The sequence below is a fragment of the Mustela nigripes genome, chromosome 2, assembly GCF_022355385.1.
Source record: "Mustela nigripes isolate SB6536 chromosome 2, MUSNIG.SB6536, whole genome shotgun sequence".
NCBI classification, from domain to species: Eukaryota; Metazoa; Chordata; class Mammalia; order Carnivora; family Mustelidae; genus Mustela; species Mustela nigripes.
In genome coordinates this window covers 128,797,934-128,811,994 of record NC_081558.1, presented here as the reverse complement: position 1 = coordinate 128,811,994, position 14,061 = coordinate 128,797,934, and positions in this window count along the sequence as shown.

The window sequence follows — 14,061 nt, the reverse complement described above, 5'->3', positions numbered from 1 at the left end:
GATAAATCACAATTATCTTTAAATGTTCACTAGTTCATCTTTTTTTCCCCATCTTTACAGAGATATGATTGATACATAATATTATATGCTTAAGGTACATAGTGTTGTGATTTGATACATTTATATATCACAAAATTATTACTACAGTATTGTTAATACTTCTGTGGCTTCACATAATTACTTTTGTTTTGGTGTTGAGAACATTTAAGCAACTTAAGAGTATATAATACCGTATAGTCATCTATAGTTGTCATGTTGTATATTACATTCCTAGAACTTATTCATCATGTAATTAGAAATGATTGCCCTTGGACTGACACCTCCACTGTCCCACCCCCACCTCCCTAGCTACTGGCAATTACCATTCTACCCTCTGTTTCTATGGATTTGCCTTTTGATTCCATGTTTAAGTAAGATCACACTTCATTAGTCTTTCCCTCTCTGACGTATTTCACTTAACATAATGCTTTTTTAAAAAATTAATTTATTTATTATCAGCATAACAGTATTCATTATTTTTGCACCACACTCAGTGCTCCATGCAATCCGTGCCCTCTATAATACCCACCACATGGTACCACAACCTCCCACCCCACCACCACTTCAAACCCCTCAGATTGTTTTTCAGAGTCCATAGTCTCTTATGATTCATCTCCCCTTCCAATTTCCCCCAAATCCATTCTCTCTAACTCCCCATGTCCTCCATGCTATTTGTTATGCTCCACAAATAAGTGAAACCATATGATAATGGACTCTCTCTGCTTGACTTATTTCACACAGCATACTCTCTTTGAGTCCTGTCCATGTTGTTACAAAAGTTGGGTATTCATCCTTTCTGATGGAGGCATAATACTCCATAGTGTATATGGACCACATTTTCCTTATCCATTCATCCATTGAAGGGCATCTTGGTCCTTTCCATAGTTTGGCTATCGTGGCCATTGCTGCTATAAACATTGGGGTACATAATGCTTTTAAGGCTTATCCATGCTGTCATGAAGGACAGGATGTCTTTTTTGTGGCTAAATAATACTCCATCATTTATATTTTTCACATGTTCTTTATCTATTCATCCATAAATGGGCACTTAGTTTGTTTCTTATATTGTTATTATGAATAATAGTGCAGTAAATATGGGAGTAAAGATATCTCTTCAAGATTCTGATTTCATTTTCTGGGTTATAAGCCCAGAAGTGACATTGCTGGATCAAACATTAGTTCTATTATTAGTTTTTGAGTAACCTCAACACTGTTTTCCATAATGGCTTCACCAGTATGTATTCCCATCAACACTGCACAAGTGTTCCTTTATTTATATATCATATAGATGGTTTTCAAATATTTTCTCCCATTCCATATATTGCATTATCATTATGCTGATTGTTTCTTTTGCAATGCAGAGGCTTTTTAGTTTGATGTAGTTCTACTTCTTTATTTTTGCTTTTCTTGCTTATGTTTTTGTGTCAAATCAAAAAGAAATATATATATATATAGATAGATAGATAGATATAGATATAGATATCTATATCTATCTATATATATACATACCTAAGACCAATGATAAGGAGGTTTTTCCCTGTTTTCTTCCAGAAATTTTATAGGTTGAGATCTTATGTTTAAGTCTTGAATGCATTTCAAGTTAATTTTTGTGAGTAGTGTATCATCATGTAAGGGTGTATATTACTTACTTTTGCAGCCAGAAATTTTCCTCCTGAATCTCCATTTAAAGTGTGTACTTGTAAATTCTCTGAAAACTATTTTGGCTATCTCTTACAATGATATACTTTTACCAACATAAGACTAAACTTTACAGTATATAAGTATAGTACGTTAAATAATCTCTAGCAATCTGTTTCTCTTAGAACAATGCTAAAACAAGGTTAATATATAGTTCTTACATGCCTAGATATAGCTGAAACATTTTTTCCCTAATTTATAATAAGCTTGGCCACATGACTTGCTTTGGTTCTTGTTATAAGATGGTTTGATATTTGTCAAGAGCTTTAAAGTCTCTTACATACTTCCTTCCTTCAGTTTCTTGATTCTGCCCTTGAACACAGGTAGTAGTTATTACACTATCCAGGGCCCCAAGATAAGAAGATATATAGCAGAGCCATGGCAAGCAGAGCCAAGTAGGGATATAGCTGACTCATAGATTCATGAGATACAAATAACATTTGTTGCTGTAAGCCATTCAGATTTGGAAGTTGTTTGTTACAAAGTAGAGCTGAAAAAAAAAAGTTTTCAATATCTCGATGTGTATCAATTTAATGGTTGATATGCTGCTTCTTCTCCCTCTGCCCCTCCCACCACTTGTGCACTCCTATTCTCTCTCTTCTTTCTCTCAAATAGATAAAATCTTAAAAAAAAATAAAAAAGCACAAGGAAGCTTACAAGTTTCAACCTTGATACCTAGTGGAGGGGATAACACTTTCTCTGACAATTTAAATCACTAGGTATTTTCTTGTAAGGTTTGCACTCCAAGTTCACACTACTAGTGTGGTCCAAAAAGCACCAAGCAGAGAATTTAATGAATTTGTTCTCAGGTTGTTTGTGCCCCTAGATGATTAGGAGAAGAGAATAAAAATCCTCTTGGTGTCGGTGTATGCCAACCCGGGTCTGTAACATGTCATTAATAAGAGGATGTAACCTCAGTTCAGAAATATTAAAATGTACAACAAACATTTAAAAAAATCTATTAAATAAGAATCATACAATGAAATGTAATGCACGTTCAGTGGAAATAACAGAAAACACCATTAATTCATATTTTTATATCTGAGGGAAAGGGAAAACTTTTAGAGAGGACATTATTCAAATGACAGTAACAGTAACAATAGCAGCAGCAACATATAGCTCTTTTTTTAAATTAAATTTATTTATTTTCAGCATAACAGTATTCATTATTTTTTCACCACACTCAGTGCTCCATGCAATCCATGCCCTCTATAATACCCACCACATGGTACCACAACCTCCCACCCCCCCGCCACTTCAAACCCCTCAGATTGTTTTTCAGAGTTCATAGTCTCTCATGATTCACCTCCCCTTCCAATTTCCCCCAACTTCCTTCTCCTCTCTAACTCCCCAAGTCCTCCATGCTATTTGTTATGCTCCACAAATAAGTGAAACCATATGATAATTGACTCTTTCTGCTTGACTGATTTCACTCAGCATAATCTCTTCCAGTCCCATCCATGTTGCTACAAAAGTTGGGTATTCATCCTTTCTGATGGAGGCATGAAAGTCCATGGTGTATATGGACCACATTTTCCTTATGCATTCGTCCGTTGAAGGGCATCTTGGTTCTTTCCATAGTTTGGCTACCGTGGCCATTGCTGCTACAAACATTGGGGTACAGATGGCCCTTCTTTTCACTACATCTGTATCTTTGGGGTAAATACCCAGTAGTGCAATTGCAGTGTCATAGGGAAGTTCTATTTTTAATTTCTTGAGGAATCTCCACACTGTTCTCCAAAGTGGCTGCACCAACCTGCATTCCCACCAACAGTGTAAGAGGGTTCCCCTTTCTCCACATCCCCTCCAACACATGTTGCTTCCTGTCTTGTTAATTTTGGCCATTCTACCTGATGTAAGGTGATATCTCAATGTGGTTTTAATTTGAATCTCCCTGAGGGCTAGTGATGATGAACATTTTTTCATGTGTCTGATAGCCATTTGTATGTCTTGATTGGAGAAGTGTCTGTTCATATCTTCTGCCCATTTTTTGATATGATTGCCTGTTTTGTGTGTGTTGAGTTTGAGGAGTTCATTATAGATCCTGGAAAGCAACCTTTTGTCTGTACAGTCATTTGCAAATATCGTCTCCCATTCCGTGGGTTGCCTCTTTGTTTTCTTGACTGTTTCCTTTGCTGTGCAGAAGCTTTTGATCTTGATGAAGTCCCAAAAGTTTATTTTTGCTTTTGTTTCCTTTGCCTTTGGAGACATATCTTGAAAGAAGTTGCTGGGCTGATATCGAAGAGATTACTGCCTATGTTCTCCTCTAGGATTCTGATGGATTCCTGTCTCACGTTAAGGTCTTTTATCCATTTTGAGTTTATCTTTGTGTACGGTGTAAGAGAATGGTCGAGTTTCATTCTTCTACATATAGCTGTCCAGTTTTCCCAGCACCATTTATTGAAGAGACTGTCTTTTTCCACTGTATATTTTTTCCTGTTTTGTCGAAGATTAATTGACATAGAGTTGAGGGTCCATATCTGGGCTCTCTACTCTGTTCCACTGTTCTATGTGTCTGTTTTTATGCCAGTACCATGTTGTCTTGGTAACCCCAGCTTTGTAATAAAGCTTGAAATCAGGTAACGTGATGCCCCTAGTTTTATTTTTGTTATTCAACATTTCCTTAGCGTATCGGGGTCTCTTCTGATATACAAATTTCTGGATTATTTGCTCCTGCTCTTTGAAGAATATTGGTGGAATTTTGATCGGAATGGCATTAAAAGTATAGATTGCTCTAGGCAGTATAGACATTTTAACAATGTTTATTCTTCCGATCCAAGAGCATGGAATGGTTTTCCATCTTTTTGTGTCTTCTTCGATTTCCTTCATGGGTGTTCTGTAGTTCCTCAAGTACAGATTCTTTACCTCTTTGTTTAGGTTTATTCCCAGGTATCTTATGGTTCTTGGTGCTATAGTAAATGGAATCAATTCTCTAACTTCCCTTTCTGTATTTTCATTGTTAGTGTATAAGAAAGCCACTGATTTCTGTACATTGACTTTGTATCCTGCCACGTTGCTGAATTGCTGTATGAGTTCTAGTAGTTTGGGGGTGGAGTCTTTTGGGTTTTCCATAAAAAGAATCATGTCATCTGCGAAGAGAGAGAGTTTGACTTCTTCATTGCCAATTTGGGTACCTTTTATTTCTCTTTGTTGTCTGATTGCTGTTGCTAGGACTTCTAATACTATGTTGAACAAGAGTGGTGAGAGTGGGCATCCTTGTCCTGTTACTGATCTCAAAGTGAAGGCTGCAAGCTTTTTCTATTGAGGATGATATTTTATGTGGGTCTTTCATAGATAGATTTGATGAAGTTCAGGAATGTTCCCTCTATCCCTATACTCTGAAGCGTTTCAATCAGGAACAGATGCTGGATTTTGTCAAATGCTTTTTCTGCATCAACTGAGAGGACCATGTGTTTCTTCTCTCTTCTCATATTAATTTGTTGTATCACATTGATTGATTTGTGAATGTTGAACCAACCTTGGAAACCAGGGATGAATCCCACCTGATCATGGTGGATAATCTTTTTAATGTGCTGTTGGATCCTGTTTGCTAGGATCTAGTTGAGAATCTTAGCATCCATACTCATCAGTGATATTGGTCTGAAATTCTCCTTTTTGGTAGGGTCTTTGCCTGGTTTGGGGATCAGGTAATGCTGGCTTCATAGAAAGAGTCTGGAAATTTTCCTTCTGCTTCAATTTTTTGAAACAGATTCAGGAGAATAAGGTTATTTCTTCTTTGAAAATTTGGTAGAATTTCCCAGGGAATCCGTCAGGTCCTGGGCTCTTGTTTTTTGGGAGGTTTTTGATCACTGCTTCAATCTCGTTACTAGATATCAGTCTATTCAGGTTGTCGATTTCTTCCTGATTCAGTTTTGGGAGTTTTGGGTGTTTATAGTTTTCCAGGAATGCATCCATTTCATCAAGGTTTCTAAACTTATTGGCATATAACTGTTGATAATAACTTTTGATGATTGTTTCTACTTCCTTGGTGTTCGTTGTGATCTCTCCCTTTTCATTAATAATTTTATGAATTTGGGCTTTCTCTCTTTTCTTTTGGATTAGTGTGGCCAGTGGCTTGTTGATCTTATCGATTCTTTCAAAAACCAGCTTCTAGTTTCATTGATACGTTCTACTGTATCTTTGGTTTCTACCTCATTGATCTCAGCTCTAATCTTGATGATTTCCCTTCTTATGTGTGGAGTTGGTTTGATTTGTTGTTGATTCTCCAGTTCTTTAAGGTGTACAGAAAGCTGCTGTGTTCTGGATTTTTCAATTTTTTTGAGGGAGGTTTGGATGGCTATGTATTTCCCCCTTAGGACCACCTTTGTTGTATCCCATAGGTTTTGGACCGAAGTGTCTTCATTCTCATTGTTTTTCATGAATTGTATCAGTTCTTCTTTGATCTCCTGGTTGATCCAAGCATTCTTAAGAAAGGTGGCCTTTAGCTTCCAGGTGTTTTAGTTCCTTCTGAACTTTTCCTTGTGATTAAGCTCCAGTTTCAAAGCATTGTGATCTGAGAATATGCAGGGAATAATCTCAGTCTTTTGGTATCAGTTGAGTCCTGATTTGTGACCCAGTATGTGGTCTATTCCTGAGAAGGTTCCATGTGCACTTGAGAAGAATGAGTATTCTGTTGTTTTAGGGTGGAATGTTCTTTATATATCTATGAGGTCCACTGTTCCAATTTGTCATTCAATGCTCTTGTTTCTTTATTGATTTTATGCTTTGATGATCTATTTCCGAGAGAGGCGTGTTAAGATCTCCTATGATTAGTGTATTCATATCAATATGACTCTTTATTTTCATTAACAGTTTTCTTATGGAATTGGCTGTTCCCATATTGGGGGCATAGATTTGCAATTGTTAGATCTTCTTGGTGGATAGTCCCTTTAAGGATTATGTAGTGTCCTTCTGTATCTCTGACTACAGTCTTTAGTTTAAAATCTAATTTATCTGATATGAGAATCACTATCCCAGCCTTCTTTGGAGGCCCATTGGCATGAAAAATGCTTCTCCATCCCTTCAGTTTCAGTCTGGGTGTATCTTTAGGTTCAAAATGGGCCTCTTGTAGACAACATATGGATGGGTCCTGTCGTTTTATCCAATCTTCAACCCTGTGCCATTTTATGGGCACATTTAGGCCATTCACATTTGAGAGTGAATATTGATAGATACGTTTTTATTGACATTGAGTTACCTTTGAAGTCTTTCTTTCTGTAGATTGTCTCTGTATTTCTGTTCAATGTTATTTTAGGATTTTCCTCTTTTATAGAACCCCCCTTAATATTTCCTGCAGAGTCGGCTTGGTGGTTGCATAGTCTTTTAAGCCTTGCCGGTCTTGGAAACTCTTTATCTCTCCATCCATTTTGAATGTCAGTCTTGGTGGATAAAGTATTCTTGGCTGCATGCTCTTTTCATTTAGTGCCCTGAATTTATCTTTCCAGCCTTTTCTGGCTTGCCAGGTCTCTGTGGACAGGTCTGATGTTATTCTGATGGGCTTTCCTCTGTAAGTAAGGAGCGTCTTTGCCCTAGTGGCCTTCAAGAGATTATACCTACAATTATAATTCATCAATTTGACTATCAGATGTCGTGATTTTTTTTGGAAAGTATAATCTTGGATGGAGACCATTCAGCCTCTAGTACATGAATGCTGGCTCCATTCGCAAGATTGGGAAAATTTTCATGAAGGACTTGTTCCACTATATCTTCTAGACTTCTTTCTTTCTCGTCCCCTTCAGGGATTCCAATAATTCTGACGTTGGAACGTTTCATGGAATCATTTGTTTCCCTGATTCTGTTTTTGTGATTTCTAAGCTTGTTCCAGGCTTCCTCCTGATCCTTTCTCTCTATCTGTTTGTCCTCCAGATCACTAATTCTTTTTTCTGTCTCAGTTACCCTAGCTTTGAGAGAGTTTAGATTACATTGGAACTCATTGAGAGCATTGTGAACCTCCTCCCTGGTAGCTTTAAGCTCCACCCTAACATTGTGAACATCCTGTCTGGTCGCTTTCAGTTCGGCCCTAATCAATTCCGTTTGGTCATCCATGGCTTTCTCCAACCTAGCTATTGCCTGGATAATTGTTAGCCTGAATTCTCTTTCTGACATATTGTCTATGTTGATATCTGTTAGCTCTGTTGCAGAAGGTCCATCCTCTGTATTTTTATTCTGTTGGGTATTCCTCCTCCTAGTCATTTTGGAGGGAGATGACTGAACAGATGTAGCTGGATGTATTAACCGTGGTGCAGTCAAGGTGCACCCTGGAACACTTCTGAGCAATCAGGATTCCCCACTCAAATGAGAGACAAAAGAAAAGAAAAAGAAAAAAAGAGAGAGATAGAGAGAGAGACAGGAAAGAAAGGGAAGATGAAAGAGAAGGTTCAGCCCAAATGGGCCTGAAGGTAAGATTTATGAAGTAGACAAACAAAAACAGACAAACAAAAGACTGATAAAAGTATATGACAAGAGAAAAAAATATATATATGCAAATAAAGGAAGAACTTCGTCAAAAAGAACCCCAAGTGTAAGATTTATATACTATCAGGACAAACACAAAAGCACAGAAACACTTGTGGAAGAAAAGATGGGAGAGTGGTTATAAATTCTCAGTGTGTGCGAGGAAGGTTGTTTTGATTCTTCCTGGGTGTATCTTGGTATCTTTGTTAAAGGACTCAACTTTCCTAAGATAAAGGGGGATTAAAAATTAGTTTACTTATAGGGGTAGTATTGATTGGGGAAAGGGGATTACGTTGAAGTTTAACTCTATATGAATATTAGAAGATAAAAATAAAAAGGAATAAACTAGACTAAACTAAACTAAAATTAAAAAAAAAGAAGGAATTCAAAAAATAGAAATGCAAAAGAAAAACATAGGTGTATGTATCAAAAAGTTCAGGTTAAAAGGTATTATGGAATTTGATGTACTGGACAGCTTGCTGTGATGGTTATTAGGTTAAAAAAATTACCTATATATAAAAAAAAATGAACCAGAATAGTGGGAATGAATGAAAAATAAAAGTTTTCCTATGAGGTAGTGGTTGTTCTCTTGTAGTCCTTTTTTTTTTTTTTTCCTCTTTTTTTTTTTTTTTTTCTTTCTTGGTTTGTTTTCTGGGGGAGGGGCCTGCCACGTGAATTTTCAGTCAATGATGTTCCCTGACTTAAGTCCTCCAGGCCACCTCAAGGGGGTGGACTCTGAGGAAACTTTTTTTTTTCTTTTTTCAGGCTTTTGTTCTCTGGTGGTTTTTATGTTTGTTCACTTTTTTTTTCCTCACTTTGACCGCTTTCGATGGTTTTTGTAGTTTTAAAGGAAAACAATCCGCACCCTGATCTCCCTCTCAGAGAGAAGCCTCTGTCTGGCTGCAAAGCCTAAATAAGTTCCCCTTTGGCTGCTGACAGAGCAGGTTCCAAGTTGTGGTCCCTGGGGGTGCAGGATCTTTTGCTTGTACCCAAAGCCAAGGCAGTGGCAGCTATCTGGGCAGCTCCAGACTGTCAGAGAGGTTCCAAGCAGCAATCGCACACTGAGATTTTCCTGCTGGCCCGGGCTGGGAGTGCCTGGTCTTTCTGGGTCTAACAGCGCCCCGCTTGCGTGCACCAATTTCAGGGGAGGCTGAGGTTCGCGTGCGGTTCTCAGGCTCTCAGAACGGGGCGCAGGTCGGAGAGCACCTGGCTGGGCCTTCACGCACCTTTGTGGGGGGAGAGTTTGGTGCAGGCTCTGAAACAATGGCGCGTATCAAAGGGTACTGGCTGGGCCTTTATACCTCTCTCAGGGGAGTATCTCAGGCTCTATATCAGGGCTCTCACGTTCTGCCACCCTGGCGTGGCTCCCTTCCCCTCAGAGAGAAGGGACTCCACGTGTTCTCGGGCATGCTGGCGGCTTAGGGACCAAGAGCTGGTTTCTCTGCCCCACTCTCTCTGCCTCAGCACCAGGGGAGGCTGTCCTGGGACCGGGGACTTAGGCCCCTGTCCCTAGCCATCCTGATTTCCACAATTTCCCCCCAAGATCCTTTGCTCCTTTGGAGTGCTTTCAACCAGTCTCCAAGTTAATGCTGGTCCCCAGACGCAGGGCACTCTCCCTTGTATTGGGGTATTACTTTCCAACTGGTCACCTCTGGTGGCTCCCTCCCCCTTTTGTTTATCTTCCGGTATCATTCCTCCTTTCCCATTCTGCTTTACCTGCCCACTGGCGTCTTCTCCCCCCTGTAGACATCCAGACGTGTATAATTCTGATCTCGGGCTGATTTCATGGGTGATTGGAGTTCTTTGGTAGGTAATCACCTAACTTTGGGGTACAAGTTGAAAAGTCACCTCCTCCTACTTCCCTGCCATCTTGTTCCCCCAACATATAGCTCTTATAATGTTCCAGGGATGATCTGTTCCCATATATTCCCTTATTTAATGCTCACAACAACTCTCTGAAATAACTATTATTTCCCTAATTTTAGAAATGAGGAAACAGGAAAGCAAGGACTTAAACCCAAGCATTCTATGCGCGAAGCCCTGTCTTAATCATTGTTTCTTTAATAATGAGAGCTGTTTCAGTAAGCACTGATCATGTGGAAGGCCAGTCCAGAAAGAGCAGACGCAAAGAACACAGAGATAAAAGAAAATTGTTCCTTACAACTTCAAGTGGACTCGGATGGTTAAGACAAAAGAAATGAGATCAAAGTAATTAGGTAATGATGTTGGGAAAATAGATTGAAGCCAGACATATATGATTTAGTATTTACGTATATGAGATTTATTCTCTAACTAATGAGGATTCATTGAGAGTGTTGAAGGAAGAGGGTATCATGATATGTGTTTTTAGACAAGAACTAATTTCAGTGTGATGTATTGACTGAAAAAAAAAAATGACAGCCAATCAATCAGAAATAAGGGAGTCCTTTGCAAAGAAGCAATCAAAAGTCTTAAACTAATATTGTATATGAACAATATGTAACCACAACTTCTAGACTATGTTTTGGAAGGAAGAGGATGTTTTCAACTGAATAAGGAAACAGAGGTGGTGTACGGAGATGTTAGCAAAAGAAATAGTAAGTTCAATTAGAGACCTATAGAGTTTGAAGTTGTTGTGGAATTTTTATGTGATTCTGTTCTGGTCTTGGACATAGATGGATTTCTGGGAGAAAGAATCAAGAGAACCATTGGGATTAATAGAGTTAAAAAATAAAGAACAAACTTACATAATAGTTAAAACAAATCATATGGGTGTATTGTACATGTTTAATAGCATTAAGTGCATTAAATAACATTTAAATGATTTTCTTCCACTGAGTTTTTAAAAGAGTGATATCTTTATTTATAACAAAACTAATATATGACACTAAGTATTTTTTTTTTTTAGGTAAAATGTATGTAACATAAAATTCACTGTTTTAACCTATATAAATGTAAAATGCAGTGGTATTAAATCCATTTACAGTGTTGTGCAACCGTCACTCCTTTGTATTCCCAGAACCTACAGAACTTTTTTTTTGTGTGTGTGCGATTTTTAAATCTTCAGAGTCATTGTCTCTATGCTGGTTAAATAAATCACCATTAACATTAGACTAGAGAAAAGGAAGATTGGGTCAAAAACCAGACTAATAATAAGATTTTTGTTGTGGAATAGGGCACGTTTTTTATAAAAAATTCATACTCAGTTATATATGAGCAAAACTTGGGCAATTGAATATATAAATTAAAACTTTATTAATAGTCTAAGTTCTAAGTATATGAATATGATATTTTCTCCAGGGCTAAATGAGAAATATTACCTTCATCGTTGAATTTGTCAATTTATTTTTAAAAGCCAAAATATAAACCATACTATTACTTTCTCTAGAGAAGACCTCTATTCTTGCCTGCATTTTTAAAAAAGATTGTATTTATTTATTTGACAGAGAGAGAGAGGTCACAAGTAGGCAGAGCAGCAGGCAGAGATACAGGGGGAAGTTCATGCCTGGATTTTGTAATTAGCAGGAATGACGACAGAACCCAGAGGTCTAATAACTCCTGGCAAGAACACCAACCTTTTCTCTCCCAGATCTTACAGTATCACTGCCGCTTGTGCCTTGAGGTTACCATGACTCAGCTCTTGAATTCTAGTTTAGTCACCCAAGTGGAGCAGCATTCTCAGATCATCTTTGGTTGCCCACATTAGCATTTTTATAAGGTTCCTTATTCTCCTTTTTCTGATCTTTACCTCCTCTTCCATTGTTCCTTTTGAAAATTATGGTCTATCTTCTCAACATTTCTTCTGACTTTTCTCTTCACCTTCTTTATCTATTTGCAGTCTGATTCTCCCATGATGTCACTGGCACCCCTACAGATTTCTCAAGTTGTAATTGTTCTCTCTTGTATTTTGTATCTTGGGCTAGAGGTTGGGTAGTTATTTTCACTGTTCTGCTATCCCCACTATACCATTTTTGAAGCACATTTATCAGACTATGCCACTTGATGATATTCCCTGTTACAGTCATTTCTACATCTCTCTGCTTCTTTTTGATATTCCTTGTATATTTGAGACTAAAGGGAAGAAAAACTTTTTCCCTTTTATTCTAGGTTTTTTGGCTGGCCTATTAACTAAGTGGGCATAAAACATATAAACTTTGGAAAAATAAATTTAATTACATAGCCCTATAAGATTATGTGGACCCATAAGCAGTCAAGCAATTGGAGCTTATCTGCCATCATGAGCTGAAAAAAGGGGAGGAAGATGAGAGAAGCAAATATTTGGTAAATAAATGCTTGTCATGTCATGCAGAGATAATAGGCCACAGGCCAGGCCCTGCTGTGCTCCCACTACCTTGCTTACCTTTCCTAGCCCTTATGCTTGTAGTTACCTCTGGTGATAGTTCTCTTCCTGAACAAGGCTCTCAATCTAATTTTTTCTTAGGCAGTTAAAGGGCAGTAAATTCTCTTCCTTAGTCTTTTGGACCTTGATTCACTTCAGATCAGAGTAATCCACATGCCAAGTGATACATTCTGGAGAGATCTTGGGTAATTTTTGCATTCTTATCTTAAAACGTGGTAATTCTGGGGCACCTGGTGGCTCAGTTGGAGCATCTAACTCTTGATCTCAACTCATTTCATGATCTCAGGGTTGTGAAATCAAGCCCTAAATCGGACTGCACATTAGGCATGGAGTATGCTCAAGATTTTCTCTCTTCTTCCTCTGCTCCTGCCCCACTCTCTCTCAAAAAAAGCATAAAACAAAAACAAAAAACAGAACAACAACAACAACAAAACTTGGTAATATTAGTTTCCATACAAATGATCACCCTAGTATCCCCCACATTTCATGTTTGTCCCAGTATTTCCCCCAGTGAGCTTCTACTTTGACTTGTCAGCATTAAACCAGCCTAGAAACTGTCATCTTTATTTACTTTGATCCTCTAGATGATGGTTAATTTTATATGTCAACTTGAGTAGACTAAGCTATGCCCAGATACCTAGTAAAACATTATTTCTGTGTGTGTCTGTGAGGGTGTTTCTGGTAGAGATTAGCATTTGATTCAGTAGACTGAGGAAAGATCACCCTCACGAATATGGGTGCACAACATTCAATTACCGTGCAGGCTAAGTAGAATAAGAAAGTGGAGGAAGAGGCAAATTAATTCTCTCTCCTTGAGCCAAGATACTTACCTTCTCTTACCCTTGGACATCAGAGCTTCCGATATGTGGGCCTTGGGATTCAGAACAAAGACTAATACCGTAAACCCACTGATTCTCAGGTTTTAGACTCAAACTGGGATGTACACCATCAGCTCCCTTAAAGTTGTTCCAACTTAGATTGAATTATATGAGCAGCTTTCCTGGTTCTCCAACTTGCAGATAGCAGATTGTGGGACCTCTTGACCTTTGTACTGCATGAGCCAATTCCTATAAGAAATCTCTCACTCTCTCTCTCTACCTATCTATTTATCTTTCTTTCTATCTATCCACCCACCTATCATCAATCTAGTCTATTGATATATCAGTCTATTAATCTATTGATCTATCCATCTATTATCTGTATCTATTTATCTCATAGATGATTATGTATCTTCCATTGATTCTGTTTCTCTGGAGAATTCTGACTAATACATCTTTCTTTTACAAATGTTTAATAATCATTTTTTAAATGAAAAAAAGTTAGATTGAATGGGATTGAATAAGAACTTAAAAGGTAAATTAATTAGTTTCTAAAGTACAGTAGAAATTGTATATAGACTTTTATTTCCTACTTAATTCTGAGGGATCTGTAGAGATGCTAACATAAATACACTTTTGAGTAGTATCATTTAGCTCTTACTTCCTGTTCATATAAACTGTTTGGTTTTACCTGCACAGATCATCTCTCAATTT